Consider the following 22,006-nt stretch of genomic DNA (forward strand, 5'->3'; position numbering starts at 1 on the left):
CTCAGCTGCAGGTCTGTTGGAGTTTGTGGGAGGTCCACTCCAGACCCTGTTTGCCTGGGTATCAGCAGTGGAGGCTGCAGAACAGCGAATATTGCTGAACAGCAAATGTTGCTGCCTGATTTTTCCTCTGGAAGCTTTGTCTCAGAGGGGTACCCAGCCATGTGAGGTGCCAGTCTGCCCCTACTGGAGGGTGCCTCCCAGTTAGGCTACTCAGGGGTCAGGGACCCACTTGAGGAGGCAGTCTGTCTGTTCTCAGATCTCAAACTCCATGCTGGGAGAACCACTACTCTCTTCAAAGCTGTCAGACAGGGACATTTAAGTCTGCAGAAGTTTCTGCTGCCTTTTGTTTGGCTATGCCCTGCCCCCAGAGGTGGAGTCTACAGAGGCAGGCAGGCCTCCTTGAGCTGCGATGGTCTCCACCCAGTTAGAGCTTCCTGACTGCTTTGTTTACCTACTCAAGCCTCAGCAATGGTGGGTGCCCCTCCCCAAGCCTTGCTGCCACCTTGCAGTTTGATCTCAGACTGCTGTGCTTGCAATGAGCAAGGCTCTGTGGGCATGGGACCCTCTGAGCCATGTGTGGGATATAATCTCCTGGTGTGCCGTTTGCTAAGACTGTTGGAAAAGCGCAGTATTAGGGTGGGAGTGACCTGACTTTCCAGGTGCCATCTGTCACCCCTTTCCTTGGCTAGGAAAAGGAATTCCCTGACCCCTTGCACTTCCTGGGTGAGGTGATGCCTTGCCCTGCTTTGGCTCACACTTGGTGGGCTGTACCCACTGTCCTGCCCCCACTGTTGGACGAGCCCCAGTGAGATGAACCTGGTAGCTCAGTTGGAAATGCAGAAATCACACGTCTTTTGTGTCACTCACACTGGGAGCTGTAGCCTGGAGCTGTTCCTATTCGGCCATCTTGGAACTGCCTATGTGTCTGTTTTTTAATTGTTCAGTAAATAATTCCTCTAAAGCCTCCAGTTTCTCTTTACTTAGCAGCCATTGTTCTATCCAAATTGGCTTATCTGTTAACCATTTTAAAGGTGTAAGTTCTGGAGGCTTAACAATGGCCACCATCAAAAATAGTATCCTAAACCTTGGCGAGAACTTGGTCTTTCCTCTTGAAGTGGTTCCTTCAAACTTTGTAAATTTTTCCTAGTCCCATACCAGGGACATATCCCATTTCATGCATCATATGTTGACTTTGAGGGCTATATAATTGTTCTGGAATTAGAACTTGTGCTCCCCATTGTAAGAAATCTCTTCCCCATATATCTATAGGTACAGAAGTTACAATTGGTTGAATAGTCCCAGGTTGTCCATTGGGCCCTTAACAATGCAAAATATAACTACTTTGATATACTTCAGGGGCTTTACAAGTCCAATTATGTTAAATTGAGCAGGTTGAATTGGCCACGCGGACAGCCAGTGCTATAGAGAAATGATTGAAATGTCTACTCCTATATCTACCAAACCTTTAAATTTCTTTCCCTGAATAGTTATTTCACAGGTAGGACATTTATCAGTAATTTTATTCACCCAATAAGCTGCTTTGCCTTGTTTATTTGTGCTTCCAAATCCTCCTGTTCATTTAATTTCACTTTTCCCCATTTCCAAATATGGCATAATCAGGAGCTGTGCTATACGCTTTCCTGGTTCTGCTTTCCAGGGAACAGAAGTGGATATAACAATTTGAATTTCCCCATTGTAATCTGAATCAATGACTCCTGTTTGTATTTGTATCCCTTTGAAATTTAAACTAGACCTTCCTAGAAGGAATCCTATCGTCCCCGCTGGCAAGGGTCCACAGACTCCTGTTGGGACCTTTTGCGGGGGTTCCCCAGGCAGAAGGCTCACAGCTTTTGTGCAGCATAAATCTACTGTGGCACTACTGGCTGTGATGGGGACAGATATTGTACAGGGATGAGGGAATGGCCTGAGCCGGAAATGCCCCGTTTGGAATGGGGCCCAGGATGGGCCCCTCATGTCGTTTCCCAAAATCAGGTTCCCATCTTTATCAAACTTAGAGTGACAATGGCTAGCCCAATGTTTTCCTTTTTTACATTTTGGACATATTTCAGGCTCTGCAGTTTTCTTTTTTCCCTTATCTGGTGGCCTGACTCGCTGATTGTTTCTACATTCTTTTTTAGTATAACCATGCTTCCCACAGTTAAAACAAGCTCCAGGAAATGGAGTATTCCTTTACCCACTCTCAGTCCTGCCATTACCTGGGCTAGCAGAGTAGCCTTATGCAGATTACCTCCAATACCATCACAGGCCTTGATATAATCAACTAAATGTGCTTTCCCTCTAATAGGTCGCAGAGCAGCCTGGCAATCGGGATTAGCATTGTCAAAAGCTAATAACCACAACACTATATTCCTGAGCAGCCGAAACTGCAATCACCTTTTTAAGAGACTCCTGTAACCAAGCTATAAAATCCGTGTATGGTTCTCTTGGTCCCTGTTTTACAATGCTAAAGGAAGGGTATTGTTCTTCACCCGAAGTGATTTTTTTCCCAAGCTCTAATGCACACTCCTCTAAGCTGTTCTATGGCATAGTCCTGCATGACCACTTGTGCATCTAAACCAGCCCAGCCACCGACCCCTAAAAGTTGGTCTGCAGTTACAGTAATTTGAGGTTGGGCCTGGGCATTGTGAGCAGCCTGAATGGAAGCTTCATCTGCCCACCAAGTTTTAAATTGTAAGAAGTGAGCAGGAGTTAGACAAGCTCAAGTAAGAGCATCCCAGTTGGTAGGAATCATCGACTGGAAAGAGCAACATTCTTTACAGTCCCATTACAGAAGGAGAACCTGGTCCATATTGACTAATAGCTTGTCTAAATTCTTTGAGTAATTTAAAAGGAAAAGACTCAAATGTAGCTATAACATTTCCCTGTTGATCTGCGGGGTGTATTCTAGCAGGGAACTGCCAAGCCTCTAAATCACCCTCTCTTCTAGCTTGCTGAATTCCTGCCTGAACAGAGCTGAGAGTGGTCGCTTGAGGTGCTGCTCCAACAGTCACTAGGGCAACTACTTTCACCCAGTGTCCTCCGGAAAAGAAAGATCTGGAGGGTCAGGACACTCTCTTTCTTCAAAATAATGAGGGGGTGCAGAAGAGTAGGGATGAACCTCTTCCTCCTTTGCCACTTTAGCTTTAGTTGGCAAACAAACCTGCTCTGTTACTTCTTCTGTTACTTTGTTATACTTTCCTTCTTCTTCATCATCAGTGTGAAAAGGTTCCAAGGTGGAACGAACCAGAGCCCACACTAGTCCCATTGTTACCCTGATGCTTCTGAGCTCCCCTCTTACTCACCACAGGGATTGCTTAAGAGTACTCAGGTGTACTCCAGCTTAGTTCCACATTCTCCAACCATCACTCTGGTGACCCTTCGACCTGGGTTCGAGCCTCCATGTTGGGCACCTCTTAATGGGACCAGCTCGGTCGTGGAGACCCTAACACAGCAGCGCTAGAGGAATTGAAGACACACACAGAAATGTAGAGGCGTGGAGTGGGAAATCAGGGGTCCTCACAGCCTTCAGAGCTGAGAGCCTCGAACAGAGATTTACCCACATATTTACTGACAGCAAATCAGTGATAAGCATTGTTTCTATAGATTGTAGATTAACTAAAAGTATTTCTTACAGGAAACAAAGGGATGGGCCAAAATTAAGGGATGGGTCTGGCTAGTTATCTGCAGCAGGAACATGTCCTTAAGGTGCAGATTGCTCATGCTATTGTTTGTGGTTCAGGAACACCTTTAAGCAGTTTTCCACCCTGGGTGGGCCAGATGTTCCTTGCCCTCATTCCAGTAAACCCACAACCTTCAGTGTGGGCATCATGGCCACTATGAACATGTCACAGTGCTGCAGAGATTTTCTTTATGGCCAGTTTTGGGGCCAGTTTATGGCCAGATTTGGGGGCCTGTTCCCAACATAATAGCAAATTCAAGGTTCAGTGTGGGGTCAGGCACGGTGGCTCATGCCTATAATGCCAGCAGTTTAGGAGGCCAAGGCGGGTGGATCACTTGAAGTCAGGAGTTTGAGACCAGCCTGACTAACATAGCAAAACCCAGTCTCTACTAAAAATACAAAAATTAGCTGGGCGTGGCAGCGCACGCCTGTAATCCCAGCTACTCGGGAGGCTGAGGCAGGAAAATCACTTGAACCTGAGAGGTGGAGGTTGCAGTGAGCCAAGAGTGCACTACTCCACTGCAGCCTGGTGATGGAGTGAGACTCTGTCTCAAAAAAAAAAAAAAAAAAAAAAAAAAAAAAGTTCATTGTGAATGAGATGTATAATAAAATGGTTCCTCTAAAATCTTACCTTCTACAGAGCTCACATAAAAACCATTTATTGAATATGGTTTTTGAATAGCACCTATGGCCAAGTGCTATTAATTAATTCAACAATTTATTAAGTGCATATTGTGTGCCAGTTGCTACTCAGTGTGCAGAGATAGATACTCCAGACACAAAGATTAAAGAATATCAAAACACAGGAGGGGAAAGGGCACTCTAGGAAGGCATCTAGATTTAAATTTTATATTACTATTTACTAGCTGTCTGATATTGGATACATTTCCTAACCATTTTCAGCTCCAGTTGTCTTATCTGTAAAAGGGGATAATAAACATACTCCTTACACTATAGGGCTTTCTGAAGATTGTTCTGGTCATTATATGGAGAGTGGATAGTAAGGAGGCAACACAGGAAGGAAGAAGGGAGAGTTAGGGAGCTATTGCAATGGTACTGGGAGAGTCCAGGGTCATGACAGGAGTGGTGGGAAATCAGCAATCAGGATATATTTGGGAATTAGAACCAATATGATCTAATGGGTGGTGGTTAATTTGATGTGGCATATGAGGGAGAGTGGAATCAAGGATAACTACTAGTGTTTTGGCCAAAGCAACTGCATTAATGATGGAGTCATTTGATTCGACTGGTAAGACTGGAGATTTCTAGGAGAAAATTGGGTTCTATTTCGTATATGTTATATCTGGGTTACCTATTAGACATCCAAGTAGACTCCAAATAGGCATTTGAACATATAGATTTAAACTCAAGGGAGAATCTGGGGCTAAAGGCCTAAATACAAGAAACGGCAATGTATTGATCGGTATTATACCATGAGATAAAATTAATTGATTAGATGGAGAAAGTAGAGAGAACAAAGATGACTAAGGACCCGGCTCTGGATAACACCAATAATCCAAGCTCTGGTATAAGGAAGGAGTCAGCAAGGGAAACAGAAGAGTAGTGAAGTCAGAGGAAAACTAGGAGCATGTGGTGTCCTATTTAAAAAATTGAGGATAAACGAATAATTTATAATCTCAAATTCTCCTGAAACTTTGAGGAAAATAAGTCCTCAGATTTAACCATTGGTTTTGATTAGATGGGGGTCACTGTTGGCTTTGACAATAGTAGTTTCAGTGGAGTAATACATGTATCAGCCTGACTGAAGTATTGAGGAGAGAATGGGAAAGAAGAGGAAGTGGAGGTGAGTAGAGACAGCTCTTTTTTGTGGTGGTGCACACCTGCAGTCCCAGCTATTACGGAAGCTAAGGCAGGAGAATTGCTTGAGGCCAAGAATCTGAGACCAGACTGGGTAACACAGCAAGACCCCCTGCTCTACATGAATAAATAAATAAATAAATAAATAAATAAATAAATAAAGCAGCTCTTTTTATAAATTTTGCTATAAAGGGAAACAGAGAAAGAGGTCTTGGGCCAAGTGAGTACTTTCAAAGATGGTGGTGATATCTATATTCTGATGGAAATAATTCAAAAAGCAAAGCAAAAATTGACGATGCAGGAGGAAGGAGCTCAATGAAGGAGAAAAATCTTAAATAGGCTAGAGGATATGGGATCCCACATACAAACTGAAGAATAGAGTTTAAACAGAAACCAGGACAGTTCAATCATTTAAGGAGAGAAAGCAGATTGCAGAAATAAGGGCAGGGAGCTGGTAATTTGCGGGTTGGAAAGATGGGGAAGTCCTCTTCTGTTTGTTTCTATATCCTGAGTAAAGTAAGAATCACAGCTTAGAGTGATGGGAAAGGGAGAGATATCCTGATTTCTAGATACTTTTTCTCCCTGGGGGTCTAGGTCACTTCATGATCGTGTGACCTGTGCAACAGCAGAGGGCTCTGCACCCAGAACGGGCCCATGCTTGGTTTAGAGCTCTGCTGTTTCCGGCTTCAAGTTCTTAATCACTTTTGAACAAGGAGCCTCCATATTTTGATTTTGTGCTGGGATGAACAAATTATGTAGCTACTCCTGCTAGAAGCTTTTGAATCTTTGTCATCAGCATACTAGAATTTCATCAAGTACCTTGCTATGGGTCTTTTTCAATCATTGCACTGAATCCAAAATTGGTCTTTTTCAAAGAGTAATTAATGTCCTTCCACACTAAGAAACTTTCTTGAACTCCTTCATTGGTAATTTCCTCCTTTTCTTTTTATCTTTCTGCAAATCCTATATTCTGGATATTACAGCTCTTGTACAAATTCTCTAGTTTTCTTAAAGTTTTCCTCCCATTACCCTACTATTTTCTATGTCTTTGTATTTTTGTTCTACTTCCTGGGCAATTTCCTTATCTTCCAACTCAAATTCTGTCAAATTTTTTCTTCTGTCATATTTTTGTTTTACTTTTTATTTCTTAGGTAACCATTCATGTTTCTAAAGCGTCCTGTTTTTGATTCATAGATTCTGTGACATTTAAGATTAACTGTAAATTTTTGTTTTTGTTTTGTTTTCTTTTGCTACTAGCCTTTTCTGTTTCTTTTGAATTTTGTTTCTATGTTGTTTTGTTCTCCATCTCCAGCATAAAAGACTCCTCTCTAATGTCTAGTGATCCTTGATTTTGCATACATACTTAAAAAGAAGACAGTAAATGTTATTTGAAAACTTTGTAAGCTGTGTGAAACTTATTGACTGTGGGCTTTGCTGCAGGATGAGTAGAATTCAGATATTTTATTGTTTTTACAGAGTTTCACTGGTTTCCTCAAAAAGTAAGTTTCCCTAATTGGCTGCTTAGATATATATAAGTCTGGTAGCCAATGTTCTGGAGATCAGCGGAGAAAAGGGAACTGACATCTCACTATTTAAAATACTGACTTTATTTATTTTCCCTATTTTCAATATGACGACTCGTTTTTTTTCCTCCTGAGTCCAGAGATTTTTCTGGTTCAACAACTTTATTGAATAAATCTTGTTTCCTGCTGTAGTAAGGGAAGGGTTGTCACCTAGAGGCACAGAATTGAAGGAAGATCTGAAGAGCTAACTGCTCTTTTATTATCACTTAATCCTTCAGTTATCCCTATCATCTTTCATATTCACCTATAAAGTTACCAGTTTCTCCTAGTCCTGATGATATACTAAATTTCATGGCATATATCAGTTGAATTTTTATCAGAGTCTATATTAGTTTGCTAGGGCTGCCATAATAAGGTACCAAAAACTGGATGGCTTAAAACAACTGAAATTTATTCTCACAGCTTTGGAGGCCAGAAGTCCAAAATCAACATGTCAGCAGGACCATGCTCTCTTTGAAGGTTCTAGTGCAGGATCTGTTCCAGGCCTCTCTCCTGGCTTCTGGTAGCCTCAGACATTTCCTGGCTTGTAGATGCTTCATTCCAGTCCTCCATTTTCACATGGTGTTCTCGCTGTGCTTCTTCACATCATCTTCTCTTGGTGCTTGTCTGTCTCTGTACCCAAATTTCTTCCTTTATGAAGACATCAGTTATATTGGATTAAGGCCCACCTAATGACTTCATGTTAACATGACTAAATCTGCAAAGACTCTTGTTCTAAATAAGGTCATGTTCTGAGGTAGCAGAGGTTAGGACCACAACACATCATCTTTTAGGGGACACAATTCAACCTATAACAGCCTCTCTCTCCCCCACTTCTCTTAGGTTTCAACTTTCTCTAGTCTGTTAAATCTGTTAGGTCTTTTCTATATTTCTAGATTTCAAAATGTTGTTGAATACTTCTTCCATGTTGTGACTTCCTTTCTAGTTCTCTTTGTCTTTATATGTTTATTGCGCAAAAGATAAATATGTATGCTCAATATGCTACACTTAATTTCCAGAATATTTTAAAACTTAAATCATATTACATTAATGCCCAGCTCAACCATCCAATGTTTTCACATGACACTGAGAATAAAATCCTAAATCTCTATCATCACCCACAAGGATCAGCCCCAGCCTAACTCTCTGAAGGCATCTCCTAACTCTCTGCCTTCACATGCCCCACTCCAGCCACATGGCCTTCTTGCTATTCTTTAAAATTGCCAAGTATGTTCCCACCTCAAGCCCTTTGGATTTGCTAATTTCTCCTCCTTCAAATATTCCTGAGGCTTACTCCCTCACAAGATTCAGGTTTCTATTCAAAAGGCTCTCATGGGGAAATAAACATGCTTGACCATTGTCTTGGTTTGGTTTCTTCCAAAACCAACTCTAAAACCAGAATTGGGTAGAAAGAGTCTATTTGGAAGGCAATCCCTGAAAGCAGAGTAAGGAAATAGGAAGATGAGGCAAGGAAGAGAAGAAAGCCAATTAAGAGTGTGCTGATAGGTGGGTCACTACTGTGGGCACCTGAGACTTCACACCACTGGAGACACTTAAGAACTATCACCAACTCCATCTCTCACTAGTTGAAGAGATTGCTTCTGGAGTCATTAGTTCCCAGTCTGCCCATGTGTTGTCAGAGCTGGTGCTTGAGGCAGAGAACATAATAGGCTCCCAATGAACATTTGTTGAATGAATAAATGGAACGTGTAGAACTTTCCGGAGATACCAGGTAGAATACGTATAAAAAAGAAATCCAGAAAAAGATGTTAAAGCTTATTATTGATTTTTAAAAACTATCTACTTAGTAATTGAAATTAATGGTTAAAAAAACAGACAAACAAAAACAAGCTGGGCACGGTGGCTCACATCTGTAATCCAACAAGTTTAGGAGGTTGAGGCAGGAAGATTGCTTGAGGCCAGGAGTTCAAAACCAGTCCTGGCAACATAGCCAGACCCTATATCTACAAAAAAATTAGAAAGTTAGTCAGGCATGGCAGCATGCACCTGTAGCCCCAGCTACTCAGGAGACTCAGGCAGGAGGATTGCCTGAGCCCAGGAGTTGAGGCTGCAGTGAGCTATGATCACACCACTGCACTCCAGCCTGGGCAACAGAGTGAGACCATTTTTTTAACGGGGAAAAAAAAGAGAAAATAAGATAGAAGATAGTACTATAGAATGCTTCTGTTTGTTTTTGGTTTTTAAAAATATATTTATGTATAATATTATTTATGGTACGAATCCTCTGTCACAAAAAGACTTCAAAATACAGTAGCTTAAATAAGATTCAAATGTATTTTCCTCTAATATTACATCCAGATACAAGCAGTCTGAGACTGATAGGGCAGCTATCCTTGACATGATAATACCTATCTCTAGATTCAAAATAGCTGTTCCACTCTCTCCACCCGCTAGCTAGTGAAAAGAGGGGAAAATTCTAGGGGAAAAAAAAATAGGCCCATTCCTTGTTTTGTTTTTTTGAGACAGAGTCTGGTTCTGTCACCCAGGCTGGAGTGCAGTGGCACAATCTCGGCTCACTGCAACCTCCACTTCCCAGGTTCAAGGGATTCTCCTGCCTCAGCCTCCTGAGTGGCTGGGACTACAGGCACGCACCACCACGCCCAGCTAATTTTTGTATTTTTTGTAGAGATGGGGTTTCACCACGTTGGCCAGGATGATCTTGATCTTGACCTCATGATCCGCCCTCCTTGGCCTCCCAAAGTGCTGAGATTACAGGTGTGAGCCACTGCGCCCAGTCAGGGCCTTTCCTTTTAAAGAAATAACCCAGAAAAGGCACGCATTATTTTTACTCATCCCATTGAGTAGAACAGTCACATAGCCAAACCTAGATCCAAGGGAGCCTAGAAATGCAATCGTTCACTAGATGTGCCTAGATAAAACTAGGGAGTCGATGCTTAAAGGAAGAATGGAGAATGGTGATTGGTGGGTAAGTAACAGTCTCTCTCACACATAAATATACTTGAACATAAACAATTTTGGAAGAATAAGAATTTCTGGGAAGTTAGAATGAACTCCCAGAGGTCTGGATTAGTGAATGGCTTACCTATTTGGTAAATCATTTTGTATTATTTGGAATAATTGCCGAGTATGTATATGCTACAGTTGGATGTTTTCTCCCCCAAAACTTTTGTTGAAATGTGGTCTCCTGTGTTGGAGGTGAGGCCTGATGAGAGATGTTTGGGTCAGGAGGGTAGATCACTTATGAATGCCTTGATGCCATTCTTGAAGTAATGAGTAAGTTCTTCCTCTGTTAGTTCCCAAGAGTTGGTTGTTTAAAACAGCTTGGCACCTCCCCACCCCTTGCTTTCTCTCTCACCATGTGATCTCTCCCCTTCACCTTCTGCCATGAATGGTAGCAGCCTGAGGTTTTCACCAGATGCCCAATCTTAACAGCCAGCAGAGTCGTGAACCAAATAAACCTTTTTGCTTTATAAATCACCCAACCTCAGGTTTTCCTTTACAGCAACACTAATGCATTAAGATAGAATATTACTTTAGTGGCATTAAAAATTTATTCTCGCCACTGTCAGATGCATGATAAAAGTTTAGCTTTTTGTTTACCATAACTGGTCACACATTCTCTCCCCACTGAGTAGCAGGAAAAGGGATAAAATTTTAATTTTTGAATTATGGTATCTTTATCTCTCAGACTCTCAAAAGAGTGTGAAAATTCAGTCTTTTTTGTTTTATTTTGTTTAAATGTCTACTTTCAAGTCACTCCCACCTCTAGAAACTTTTGCTGAGTGGCATGAAGCTACATGGATGGCGAGGGCTCATGTGCTCTCATGGCACTGTGGAAAGTGGCAGGTCTGCACTAGTGCTTGTCTTCAGATGTGTACTGCTCCTGAAGCGTGGTTGGTAAGGACCCATGTCAGACAATTTACTGTCTGTCACAGATTTTGGAGAAGAATGTTCAGGAGTGTGAAAGACACCCTGTCTCTGCACATTCACATTGCTCCACCTATTTATTCTGTTGGGGCTGCCCCCATACAGCTCTCCCTGCAAAGTGGTTAGCACTCAGCACACCAAAGGAATGGGGCAAACATCCCTCTGCCCTCAACATCCACTCACCAGAATAAATGTTCCCATGTCCTCAACTGATTTAGCACTTCTTTCCCCCAGGATTTCAGCATGAAGAGAAGCAGTCAAGACATGTGTATCTCATTGCTTTCTTACTCTCTCCCCTTATCATTCTCCTGGGGACAGAACAGGCAGATTCAGGCTTTCCCCTTTCTTCCAATCCCTCTTTTCCCCTAGAATAGCAAACTTCATGGCCTAGCCATCATCCTTAGAGGCAGTATCATTTCAAAGCTGGGAAAAAATGCAACAACCTAAGTTCCCAGACCTGGTTCTTGGTATGTTAATGGGAGCTACACAATTGGAAGTTCTTTTTCTTTCTCCACTAAGACTAGATTTCAAGATTATTATAAGAAATCCTTTTTGGTAGTTGGGAGTGGCACCACTGTATTTTTTTTTTTTTACTTTTTATTTAAAATTTGCAAAACTACACAATAGTAAAGAAAAAATTTTAAATATGCATCATACAGATGCATATAATTGTTTCATCTATAACTCACCTTTTTCTGCTGGACTTTTTTAAAAAATAATTTCCACTTTTATTTTAGATTCAGGGGGCACATGTGCAGTTTTGTTACATGAGTATATTGCATGACGCTGAGGTTTAGAGTATGATTAATCCCATGACCCAGCTTGTGAGCATGGTACTCATAGGTAGTTTTTCAGACCCTTGCTCTTTTCTCTTATTCCCCCGTCTAGTAGTCTCCAGTGTCTATTGTTGCCATCTTTATGTCCATAAGTACCCAGTGTTTAGCTCCTACTTATAAGTGAGAGTATATACTATTCGGTTTTCTGCTCCTACATTAATTCACTTAGGATAGTGGCCTCCAGCTGTATCCATGTTTCTGCAAAGGACATAATTTTGTCCTTTCCCATGGCTGCACAGTATTCTATCATGTATATGTATGTACATTTTCTTTATCCAGTCCACCATTGATGGACACCTAGGTTGACTCTATCTCTTTGCTATTGTAAATAGTGCTGTGATGGACATATGAATACATGTGTCTTTTTGGTAGAATAATTTGCTTTTCTTTGAGAATATACCCAGTCATGAGATTGCTGGGTCAAATGGTAGTTCAATTTCTAGTTCTATCAGAAATCCCCAAATTGTTTTCCACAGTGGCTGAACTGATTGACATTCCCACCAACAGTGTATTAACATTCCCTTTTCTCTGCAGTCTCACCAGCATCTGTTATTTTCTGACTTCTTAATAATAGCTATTTTGACTGGTGTGAGATGGTATTTCATTGTGGTTTTGATTTGCATGTCTCTGGTGATTAGTGATGTTGAGCATTTTTTCATACATTTGTTGGACACTTCCATGTCTTCTTTTGAGAAGTGTCTGTTCATGTCTTCTTTTGCTTGTTGAATTAAGTTCCTTCTAGATTCTGGATATTAGACCCTTTGTTGGATGCATAGTTTGTGAATATTTTGTCCTATTCTGTAGGTCCCAGCTACTTGGGAGTTTGAGGCAAGATGATTGCTTAAGCCCAGAAGTTGGAGCTTCAGTGAACTATGATCAGCCACTGCATTCCAGCCTAGGTGACAGAGTGAGACCCTGTCTTTAAAATATATACATAGATAAAATTTAAAGATTCATGGTTTTCATAGTTAAATGCTTTGCATTAAAAAAACGCTTTTTTCATTTGGAAAAGTAAATATTATCTTATAATTATTTTCTTTCTTTAGTTCAACAACTGAAAAGTCTTTCACAGTTAAAACTGTCCTTATTTAGTGACAGATTTATAATTGACTCACATTTTTATTATTTTTAAAAGTATTTCAAAATTTAACTTTTTCTTTTGAATTTTCTAGTTGAAAATATAGTGCTTATGTTATCATAGTAAGTAAAGAATCAGAATATATTCACTGTGTATATAATTATATTTTTAAAAAATAGATATAATGGGGTGTGGGTATAAACTAGAAGAAAAAACATTGTAACGTGATAACATCTGTAAAACTGAACCAAAAATTTTCCCCCTTGAAGTTACCAGATAGTCTATAATGTAGCTATAGCAATCCTCTAGAGAAATAGTGTTTTTAAAACAGACAAAAATAGATCCTATAGATTTTCTTAATGTAATTTTCTGATCTTTTTCTTCCATCTGGTGGTCTCAAATTACAAATTATTTCCAATGTTTACTCAGTTACACAACTGTATACCAAGAGTTCCAGATGGCTTTTTACAACAAAGTTAAAGAAATGTTTCTGCTAAACACATTTTATGAAGGACTTCAAAAGACAAATGATGCAAATACATTTTGACAGAGAGACCTAACACTTTGGAATATGTAAATCTTTGTTCCTCTCTGGAGTATGTGGGACTGCTCTTTAACACTATTTAAATGATGACAAAATAATGTTGGGTATACAAACATAGTAGGGAATAAGAGAACTTTAATTCTAATCTCTCTTCTGCTCTAAATTGCTCTGCAATTTGAACAGTTTCTTAACCTATCTGACCTGTTGTCAGATGTAAAACCTGGAGAGCATCAGTTTCTCTCTCACATCACATTGTTGTTAGGCAAAGTTAAGGACTGCATTAATTAATGTTATTTTAACATTATTGGTTTTGAATCAGTAGCTAACCATCCAAAGAGAACTAGAATGTTAATTTGAAAAGTGTCTTATTAGCAGCAATATTAAAATGACCTAATTCAGTTGCACAAGTTTAATGGAAATTAGAATTGGAGAGAAAAGCAGCAAGTTTAAAAAGAAAGTAATAAAAAGAAGAAAATAAGTTGAAAAATACCACAGACTATTCAAAAGAAAGGCTCAGAGTTATTCAGAAATATTAGCTTTAATTAACCATAAAATGTATACACTAATTATCTATTAGGAAATTGTGCAGTGCAATAGGCTTGTCCAGATAATATCTACCCCTTCTAAGGATCTGCAAGTGAATTTTCTAAAATTCATGTATTCAAATAACTAATCTTTTGTAAAATAGTAATAATAATGCCACAGGTTTTTTGTTGTTCTTTTTTGTTTGTTTTGTTTTGTTTTGTTTTGAGAGGGGGTTTCACTCTTGTTGCCCAGGCTGTAGTGCAATGGCACAATCTTGGCTCACTGCAACCTCCGCCTCCCGGGTTCAAGTGATTCCCCTGCCTCAGCCTCCCGAGTAGCTGGGATTACAGGCATGCACCACCACTCCCAGCTAATTTTTTGTAGTTTTAGTAGAGACAGGGTTTCGCCATATTGGTCAGGCAGGTCTCAAACTCCTGACCTCAGGTGATCTGCCCGCCTCGGCCTCCCAAAGTGCTGGGATTACAGGCGTGAGCCACCGCGCCTAGCCCACAGTTTTTTTTAAAGTATTACTTAAAGTCTTACAAAAAGTGTTGCTATTGTAATCAGATTGAGAATGTGTTTTTGGAGGCTTAACAGGCATCTAAGCATATTGCTGTCATTCTTTTACTAAGACAATATCATTAACAGTGGCTTAAGTTGATATGGTCTGCTATCTTTTTCTATTCATACATAAACATGCAGCCTTTTGTTCATGGATGCCCGTTCTGTTAGCCTGTTGTAAGATCCCAATTTATGTTCGTGGAACTGAACTGAGCTAACTATAGAGATCTTTGACTACCACTTAGTACAGAGGCTTGTGCATAGAAAGCTATCCAGTTTAAATACGGGCCAAAAGTCCTGCAGAATTGCTGCTGCTTCTTGCAGACAATTATTTAAACATCGAATGCATTTTAAATGGTGTATAACTTATAAGGCAAGAAATTTATAAGTAATACAATTTCTATAAAAGAGAAAATATCACTGTAAAAAATTTTTTTCTTCTATTTGTAGGAATCAGAAATGTCTCAAACTGAGTATAACCCACACAGTTACTATTGAGGAAAAAAATTCCAATTCTTAGGTACTTTAGAAAGAAATTAAAGGTGAAGATATTATATATCTAGAGAGAGTGTTTTGCATTACCTTTGTGCACCATTAAGCAACCCAAATTATTTTTGTCAACCAGTCAACATTTCAACCATATCTGGCTTCTTGGTGTTTATCCAAATGTTTGTTTTTTTACATCATGTTGACTCCACAGCCACAGTAATTTTTAAACACTCGGTTCCTCTACCTTTGGACTTCAGGGCACTAATATATGGCAGGCATTTCAACAATGTTTTATATGACAGAAAAAGTATTCCACAGTGGTTTAATATGGAAAATTATAATAAACAGCTAGCATTTACTGAGCACTTATCTTGTGCCAGGCACTAGGTTTCACACGTATTATTTTATCTTACCCTCAGGGCAAAAAAGAAAACTGAGCGTTGGAGAGGTTAGGTAACTTATCCAAGGCCATAGGCTTAGTTAATAAATAAGCTGGGACTCAAACCCAGATCTAACTTAATCACTTATCTCTCAACACTCAACATCCTGTTATTGCAAGAGCAGTTCATTAAATGTTACAAGAAATTCAGTGTTTCAAGAATGCAGTACATGCTGACAAAGACATGGATACCACAGCTTCTTCATTCTTCTATAGATAAACATGCTTCTTCATTCTTCTATAGATAACCATTATTTTATCTGTGTTCAGAGCTATAACTGAAGAAGGGGGAGAAGGAGGAAAAAGAAGGGGAGGAGAAAAACAACAAGAACAAAATGAACAAGAACAGGAAGAAAGAAAGAAAAAATTAATTTAATATTTTTCCCTTGGAAAATAAAAGCTAAATTCCAAGAATATATCATTTGGATCATATGGGTTAGTTCTTAAGTTACTGTCTCTCTGATCTAAACCCATCCTTCTTTTCTTTATTTTGTAAAGTTGGGACAGAAACTTTGAGAATTGTGTTTCCCCTTTGTCAGTTAATTCCTGTTAAAATCTGCCAAAGACAGCTGCAGAAGAAGATTATAAAGCAGGAGGAAGACCAATATATTTTAGAAAGAAATAATATGGATAACAGCAGCAGTAGATAAACTGGGAAAAAAAAGAGGCAACAGAGAAATTCATTAAACAAATAAAATAAATCTTTAAAAATATTAATAAAATTTGAAAACTTCTGGCACAATTGATCAAGAAAAAAAGAGAAGCCACAAAAAAAATTGAACTGAATAAAAGGAATAGAGAAGTAGAGCTACAACAGAAATGAAGAAAGAATACTGAGGGTTTCTGCCTCAAGGAACGGCAGATGATTTATCTCTTATGAATACTCTGACTCCCAGTGGAAAATGGAATAGAGACAAAGTAGAAATGTGGGATTATTGGAACATATAATAAAGAAAAATTCCAACATACACAAAATGGATTAGTATAATGAATCTTGAAAGAAGTCGGAACTTAAACATTGGAGGACAGAACACTACCATAGCTGCAGGTATTTCTGGGATGGCAAAATAAGGCTAGTTCTGGGAATATATAAAGAAAATGGAAATTGGAACCAAATGCTTCTTCAACATAAAAAGCTATTGCTAGGGTGAAGCTGACACAAACAGCCAGCTAACAGAAAGGAGCAAACAAAATTGGAAAATATTCAAAATACATAATGCATAGTGATAGTGCAAGTGTGTGCCAAACGTGCCCTCATACACTGTTTATGGTAATATTAATAGTATACAACCTTTCTGAAGGCAATGTGGCAATATGTTTCAATACCATAAAAATGTACATACTGTTTCATAAGGTGATCCGCATTTGGTAGTTTGTTTAAAGACAAGATTCAGAGATGTGCCTCAAAATTTGCATTCCTAATGGTAATAAAATACATTCAACATGGGAATAGAGACCAAACAATTAAGCTGAGCAAGGATTATGCCCAAATCACCTCCTCCAGGAAGCCTTTCAGACAATCTATAATGTGAAGTAGCTACCTCATCTGTGAGCTCTCATTGTCCCCTGCACTTCCCCCTAATTCACCACGCTTACAGTAGGCCATAAGGTGATGGTTTGATTATTTCTCTTATCCCCATCTGATGGTGTCTTTATCTCTGTATCTTCAGCACCTGCTCAAAGAAGGATTCAATAAATATTAATTGAATAAATTAAAGAAAAAAATAGGAAGGAAGGATACTTTTCATGAAAAAGGCATTGATCTGTAGACATGACAAATATGTGTAGGGATAAATTCATATTTCTTTTAATTAAAAAAAATCAATAGCCGAGTCTTCCACTTTATGAACAACGTAAGGCCTGTGCTGAGTTTCTTTCATTCACTTTGCCAGATCCACACCACACCCTTCTCCACCCTGGTCTGTGCTACAGGAAACTGACCTGCATGGACCGTGTCTACTGAATCCCTTGCCCTCTAGGTTCCATGAGGTTCTGTCAGTGGGAAGCCTGGTGGCAGATTGGGGTTGATAGGAGAATGAGGTAAGACTGTTAATTTCCTTGCTCCCTGCCTGCTGGGTCATTGTGAATCATTTGGTCTCTCTTTGGGAAGCTTCAGCTCTGGTTGGGCAGTTATCTCCAAACAGCCACCCACTCTGTGTTACAGTATCTGCTCTCTCCCCTTGCTTCTTCAGGCCTAGAAATAATACTGTCTCTCAGGCTGGGTGCAGTGGCTTACACCTGTAATCCCAGTACTTTGGGAGACCGAGGCAGACAGATCACTAGGTCAGGAGTTCGAAACCAGCCTGGCCAGCATGGTGAAACCTCATCTATACTAAAAGTACAAAAATTAGCCAGGCATGGTGGCACATGCCTGTAATCCCAGCTACTTGGGAGGCTGAGGCAGGAGAATTGTTTGACCCCGGGAGGCGGAGGTTGCAGTGAGCCGATATCGAACAACTGCACTCCAGCCTGAGTGACAGAGTGAGACTTCTTCTCAAAAAAAAAGAAAAGAAAAGAAAACAAAAAAAGAAAAGAAAAGAAAAGAAAAGAAATAATACTGTCTCTCCATCTTGCTAGATCTGGCATAGTTGGGTTTTCTAAACTCTGCCTGCAGGTTTGTAAAAAAGTCCTCTTCTCAAATTACCTAGTTCGAATGGGCCCTCGGATTCTTGCCAGAACCCTGACTATTAAAAGGCCTTCATTCACAATTCTGAATAAGATCTTGAAAAGGGGACAAATTTTATGGTTGACATTAGTATCCTCTAGTGTTTTTTTAATCCAAAGATATAATGATGAATATCAATAGGATCCTTTAAGGCAGTGTTAATTAGCAGAAATGTGCTAACAGTTTTACTATGGGCAAGCATTAATGCTTTTTAAAATCAATAATATAAACTATAGTTAGAAAATAGCATAAAACAAGCTGTTTCATAGCAGAAAAAAAGCTGTAAACCAGGAAAAACATTATCAGTTTTCTCTCCAAAGCAACGATGCAATTTAATCTTAAAATTCTAAAGAACAATAAATATTAAGAATCACTAGACAATAGGTGTCTCCATTATGCTATCCATTTTTATGTCCTATACTTTCAGTGTTTAGAACAGCACCTTGTACATGAGGACTGAGAAACTACTTATTCAACTAACTAATCAGGAAGCATACTGTAAACAAAACATAAAATATCATCTGTATAAAAAGGAAGATTTTACACTGAGAATATGAAGTGACAGTCTGGTTATTAATAAAGACATAAGTGACCAAAAGATCTAGAAAATAGTAAATACCCATAAATACATAACAATGATTGATATGTACATAGACTAAAACTATTGGACTTGTATGAAAACAGTAGATACCATTTGTTAAGTGAATACATCTATTAAGTACTTCACATATACTATTAATAGCTTCAATGCGCACATTCCTGTTACGTGGAGGTAATTAAGGAAGGCCTACGAGGGGGTGATATCTGTGTTAACCCAGAAAGAAGGAACAGGAATTGTCCAAGAAGATGAAAGGAGAAAGAAAGTTCCAGGTAGAACACCAGCTTGTGCAAAATCACAGAGACAAGAGAGAAGGATGCATTTCAGGAACTTCAGACATTTCAGTCCTGAAGAAGGGGTGAAAGTTGCCAGGAGACAAAGCAGGATTTTATCATGAAGACCATGGGAAGCCATTATTTCTACATAGAAATATCATTATCTAACATTTGTTTTAGGCACGTGTATGGCAAAGCAGTGTAAAGATGACTGTTATTAAGACTAAAATGAATAATAAGGGCAAGTAATAAATATACTATAAAGCACAGACACTCGTTCTTATCTTTCTTAGGTTTTTGCTACGCTGCTTTTTGCACCCCTGCATTATTATACCAGTCTACATTCTAAGAAAAGTCACCTTTGGCTTTGTGCCCCCTAGTCAGCTGTTCAGTCTGTCTGGCAGATCCCCATTGGCATTTATACCAACCAAATCTTTTGGAGTTGTACATCCTTTGTCTAATGCCCTAACAAGGCTCTACAGCACTCACTGGGACAAGAGCACCACCTTGTGTTGCATCACTGACTGTTCACAATTCTCAACATGCTTTGTTTTTGCTTGAGCTAGAGCTACTTGTGGCTGAGGCCTTTGAAGCTTCCTCCCAGGAGTAGCATAGAATAGAAAATTGTTAACAAATATTTTTCCAAATATAGCAAAAATGGAGCCCAAGCCCTTTTTTCAATACAGTAATAGTGCCAATGCCTAACATTAGTATATTGGTTACTACATGCTGGAAAATGCTTAGCTTATGTCCTCTGAACTCTTGCTATTTACTATTGTTTTTAACAGATTTATGCTTTAAAAAATGTTTTTAATACAACTCAAATTATGCTCTAGGAGCTAAAAGTCAGTTAAATGTGAACTTACCCTGTTCTGTCTTATAGAATCCCACGGTCAGTAAGTTTTTTAAAAGGATTCCAAGGAGTTCTTAGAAAGTACGTTCCTTAATGTCTGCAAGCCTTTGCAAGCAGATCAACTATTTAAACTATTTTAAAAGAATTACTGTAGAAAGAAGTTTTCTTAAATTCCTGGAGAAGGAACATGCGTAGATTCTTTCTGCCTCCTCCTCATTACACCACTTCACGGCAGTTTTGCCTTACTTTTCTATTTTTCTGGCTTTATTTCTTTCTCATATTTATTGCAAAATAAGCTCCAAATAAGTAGAAGTTTATTAGTATTTTCTTAGAGCAGAAGCCAATATACCACCACTAAAAACACCACTGAACACACATGATGAACATGCAATACAAATTGAAAACTCCATTAATGTATTATTGTTCCCATTTCAAGATGGGAAACTGAAGCTCAGAGAGGATTATAGAAGTTCATACATCTAGTAAGTGGTACAGTCATTTCAAATCCAGGTCTCTTGGACTCAACACTTGTGACCAAAACCATTATGCTTTATTGTCTCTAACCACAGCATTCCAAATCATAAGCACATATTAATACCAAACATCTGTTAAGTATAATCCAAACAAATTATGTGCAAATGTCAAAACTGATACAAATTTGGAAAAAAGTTGATCATTCAAAACTTACTGCAAAACTACAGTAACCAAGGTGGCTGGCAAGATGGCCGGCTAAGAACACCTCCAGTCTGGAGCTCCCAGGAAGAGCAATGCAGAAAGTGGGTGATTTCTGCATTTCCAACTGAGGTACCCAGCTCATCTCATTGGGACTAGTTAAACAGTGGGTGCAGCCCACGGAGGGCGAGCTGAAGCAGGGTGGGCCGTCGCCTCACCTGGGAAGTGCAAGGGGTCAGAGAACTCCCTTGGAACTGGGTAACAGGCAGAGGCTGGAACAGTTTGGAGGACTCAGAAGACAGAAAACTGTGGGAAAGTTTGAAACTCCTAGAGATTTGTTGAATGGCTTTGACAAAAATGCTGATGATGATATGAACAGTAAGGTCCAGGCTGAGTTGGTTGCAGATGGAGATGAGGAACTTATTGGAAACTGGAGCAAAAGTGACTCTCGTTAGGTTTTAGCAAAGAGACTGGCGGAATTTTGCCCCTGCCCTAGAGATTTGTGGGACTTTGAACTTGAGACAGATGATTTAGAGTATCTTGCAGAATAAATTTCTAAGCAGCATAGCATTCTACAGATGACTTGGATGCTGTTAGAAGCATTCAGTTTTAAAAGGGAAACAGAGCTTAAAAGTTTGAAAAATTTGCAGCCTAACAATGCAATAGAAAAGAAAATCTCATTTTCTAAGAAGAAATTCAAGCCAGCTGCAGAAATTTGCATAAGTAACGAGAAGCCAAATATTAATCTCCAAGACAATGGGGAGAATGTCTCCAGGGCATGTCAGAGACCTTTGCAGGAGCTTCTCCCATCACAGACCTGGAGGTTTAGGAGGAAAAAAATGGTTTCATGGGCAGGGCCCAGGGTCCCCGTGCTACGTGTAGTCTAGGGACTTGGTGCCCTGCGTCCCAGCTGCTCCAGTCATGGCTGAAAGGGCCAACACAGAGCTCGAGCCATGTCTTCAGAGGGTGCAAGCCCCAAGCATTAGCAGCCTCCACATGCTGCTGAGCCTGCAGGTTCACAGAAGTCAAGAATTGGGGTTTGGGAACCTCCACCTAGATTTCAGAAGGTGTAAGGGAATGCCTGAATGGCCAGGCAGAAGTTTGCTGCAGGGACAGGGCTCTCATGGAGAACCTCTGCTAGGACAGTGCAGAAGGGAAATGTGGGGTTGGCTCTCTGCGTGGGGTTGGGCCCTCTTGCATCAGTGTGACCTGGATGTGAGACCTGGAGTCAAAGGAGATTATTTTGGAGCTTTAAAATTTGACTGCCCCACTGGATTTTGGACTTGCATGGGCCCTGTAACTGCTTTGTTTTGGCCAATTTCTCCCATTTGGAACAACTGTATTTACCCAATACCTGTACCCCCATTGTATCTAGGAAGTAACTAGCTTGCTTTTGATTTTACAGGCTCATAGGCAGAAGGGACTTGTCTTGTCTCAGATGAGACTTTTTACTGTGGACTTCTGGGTTAATGCTAAAATGAGTTAAGACTTTGGGGGACTGTT

The 22,006-nt window shown here is 39.7% G+C and overlaps 1 long non-coding RNA gene across 1 annotated transcript in view; it reads right to left on the reverse strand.

Annotated features, from left to right (window-relative positions):
- Window positions 1–7,451: 7,451 nt before the first annotated feature.
- LOC107974297 (uncharacterized) overlaps window positions 7,452–22,006 on the reverse strand; it is a 99,594-nt gene continuing 85,039 nt past the window's right edge. The window contains exon 3 of the long non-coding RNA XR_010156574.1: window positions 7,452–7,710. This is a non-coding gene — a long non-coding RNA (uncharacterized LOC107974297). The remainder of the gene's footprint in view (window positions 7,711–22,006) is intronic.

Source organism: Pan troglodytes, chromosome 3 (genome assembly GCF_028858775.2).
Source record: "Pan troglodytes isolate AG18354 chromosome 3, NHGRI_mPanTro3-v2.0_pri, whole genome shotgun sequence".
Classification (NCBI taxonomy): domain Eukaryota; kingdom Metazoa; phylum Chordata; class Mammalia; order Primates; family Hominidae; genus Pan; species Pan troglodytes.